This window comes from Hipposideros armiger, unplaced genomic scaffold (genome assembly GCF_001890085.2).
Source record: "Hipposideros armiger isolate ML-2016 unplaced genomic scaffold, ASM189008v1 scaffold_0, whole genome shotgun sequence".
Lineage (NCBI taxonomy): Eukaryota > Metazoa > Chordata > Mammalia > Chiroptera > Hipposideridae > Hipposideros > Hipposideros armiger.
The window spans coordinates 9,892,022-9,895,289 of NW_017731350.1; the positions used below are offsets into that span (position 1 = coordinate 9,892,022).

At 43.5% G+C, this 3,268-nt stretch overlaps 1 protein-coding gene across 1 annotated transcript in view; it reads right to left on the reverse strand.

The window, feature by feature from the left end:
- VSNL1 (visinin like 1) overlaps nt 1-3,268 on the reverse strand; it is a 105,625-nt gene that overhangs the window by 32,577 nt on the left and 69,780 nt on the right. The gene's annotated exons all lie outside the window — the stretch shown is intronic.

Genomic DNA, 3,268 nt, shown 5'->3' on the forward strand with positions numbered 1-3,268 from the left:
CCATCCCCCAATTCCCCAATAAAAAAAATCTAAAAAAAAAAAAGAACCAAAGGACAGCAACTTGTCTGTCCCCTTCCCCGATTCCCCAGTGCTGTTCCCCTCCCCTAGTTCCCCAATAAAATGTTAAAAAAAAAAAAAAGGACCCAGAAGAATTGGGGAGAATGAATGAAGACATGAGGCAAACGTCACCTGTCTGGATCACCTTCTCCCAGTCTTCCCAGCTATCCTGAAAACTCCAATCTAAAAATGAGTAGCTTCCCAGAAACTGATGATTTTTCCTGGGCTGGCTGTTAACTGAGATACCCTAAGTGAGATGCTGGATCTTGTTTTAAGATCTCTTGTCCTTCATCACGTTCATTCTCATATATAAAAATGACCAGACTCCTCATGACTCACCATTATGTAACACAAGGCTATTTTAATTTTCATTGTAACTTGCTTTATTCTACTTATTAACATTTGATTACATAAATATTCTTACGGCTTTATTGTGCTTATATGTGAAAGAACTATAATTGCATTCCTTAGAAACTACGTTAAATTCAAATGAGCCTTCCCCAGTGAGTTTAAATACAGATGTGTCACTCTACCTTTTTTTTCCTGAATTTATCAGGGGTTATTCTCTGTGCTTTTTTTCTTCACATAAGCAAGTGAAGATTGTGTGATCTTTGCTATTTTTTTTTTTTTACTATACACCTTCTTTGATTTCTGAGGCTTGGAATCTATTTGTAATGGCACTAGATAAAAGACAATGGTGAGTGTGAACATTTTTTTTTCCTCTAAGGATAATATCATGTCTAGCATATTGCTCACCTGTCCACCCGTTTTTCCAGGGGAGCAGAGATGACTGCATTCTGTGGTGGCCCCTTGGTTTTAATTAGAGGCTTGATCTGTGCACGAGAGATCCGAGGCCAGAGCCAGAGCCAGTCCTCCATCCTGAGAGCCTTCCCTGCAGGGCAGTCCCCTGGGGGCTCAGCAGATCTTGCCAGTGGGAGGGGGTGGGGCCGCTCCCATCTCCCACCTCTTACTGGCTTTGCTGCCCCAAGTGTGACCCTCTCATTTTGCCAATCCCTTGTCCACACTGCTGCCAGAACAAACTACTTAAAAAGGGGCTCTGTTGACCTCTCCAGGGTGTATCTCATTCATACAGCGGTGCCCTCTCTGCCTAATCGATGCTTTATGCTGTAGCAAAACGAGCTTTGGGACTTGCCAGCGTACCTCCCAATGTATGACAGGTAAGGTCTCCTCTCCATGCTTTCCCCATGGAGGGATGAATACGTGGCATGGATACTTGAATAGCTCCCACTCGGACACTTGCCTCCCTCTTGGCATCTTCCTGCACATCCTCTAGGACTCAGCTCGTGTAGGAAGCCTGAACTCAAAGCGAGGCTGAGTGTCCCACCTCCACGCCTGCTAACACCCTAACACCCTAAGCAGGACTCCACAGCCCTAACCGCACTGTTGTCATCACTCAGAACAGCCCTGTCATGCCCCGGGGGTCTTGAGAGTAGGAGCTGCATCTATTTTGTTTTATTTTGTTTTTTTTTTATAAGATTGACACTAAACTCATCTTTGAATCTCTGGTATGTAGGACAGTTTCTGGTCATAGTAGGTGCCCATTAAATCTTTAGTCAGTGACTAAATGAGTTACCCTCATTTTTTTAGGTGAGGGGAGGCAGTAAAAAGATCGTCAGGTAAGAGAGCAGACAGTGCATTTCTAATATTGTGATCTGGTTACTCTACTTCCCTGCCGAAAACGGGCCTTTTCTAAACAGGTGAATATGAGAAAATCTACATGACTGAGGACAACGAGGTCCAATGCCCAGACTTTTCCACGACTGTAGCCTGAAGAGTAGAGACTACCTGGGCCCCAGCCAGCAGACTCTGGAGCTGCTAAATGTGAATTTTCATGTTTACATAAAATTTGCATTATATTCCCTAAAATGTCTCCTTTCAAAAATTGAAACATGCAAACCAAATGTCCATCAACAGACTAATGGATAAAGAAAACGGGGTATATACATACAATGGAACATGATTCCCCTAAGTTACAACATGGATGGACCTGAAAGGTATCATGCTAAGTAAAATAAGTCAGTCACAGAGGAACAAATACTAAATGATTCCACTTACATGAGGTATCCAAAACTGTCAAACTTATTGTAGCAGAAAGGGGTTGCTGGAGGGGGCAAGAGGGAGGTGTTTTTCAGTGTGTATAAAGCTACAGTTATACAAGAATAAATTGTAGAGATATGCTTGCAACATAGGTGTATGTTTCTGCTCAAACTCATCGAATTGTATACATTATATACGTTAAATATATGTAGGTTTTTGTATATCAATTATACCTCATTAAAGCTGAAAAAAATGGAAACATGTTTACAATACCTACAGTTAACCACCCTTCAGTCTTCAAGTAAAATGAGCGTGCCCAGAAGATAGCTGCTTATCCTCTGCCTGTGCCCAGATCGCTACCATGTGGACAGATGCCATGGGAGAAGAGGAAGGAACACGGATCCTGGATTCAGGGAGACTTGGATCCAAGTCCAGTCCTCTTGCTTATTAGCCGTGCTATTTCGAGCAAATTGCTTAACTCCTTTGGGCATCATTGGTTGCCCAGTGTAAAAATAGGGTGATGGCAATGTGCCAGGGTCTCGTGTGGGGTCAGTGGGACAGCCTGGGAGAGCGCCCGGCCAGTGTGGTCGCACAGTGGGTGTTCCTGTTAGTTCTCTTCCTTCACCCCTGAGTGTCAGGTCCTTCCACCCACCTCCACTCTAACTCATTTAGTCATGAGAGAATGACTGCAAGCGATCGCTGGGAGAATTTGGGGGTGACATAACGGAAAGCATTCACGAATACCGGGTCCCATTGCTTCCTCTCCTCCCTCACCTAAACTCATGGGGCCAATTCACCGAGTTTCTCACGTCCAATTTCCTCATGTGTCAATTAGGGTAATCATACTATCCCTGTAGAACTTTGGTGAGGACTAAATGGGCTAACATGTATAAACACTTAGCAGCATGTTTGTCACACAGTCGCAACTCAATATGTGGTAAATATTATCATTCTCACAATAATGGGTTATGGAGGACCCACATTCGCAGAACCTGGATGTAGCAGGCAGAGTAATGCTCCCCCCCAAAGTGTCTACATTCGAATTCCCGAAACCTGTGAATATGTGACTTTATATGGAGAGGGGACTTTGTAGATGTGACTTAGTTAAGGATTTTGAGACGAAAAAATTACTTCTGGATTATACAGGTGGACC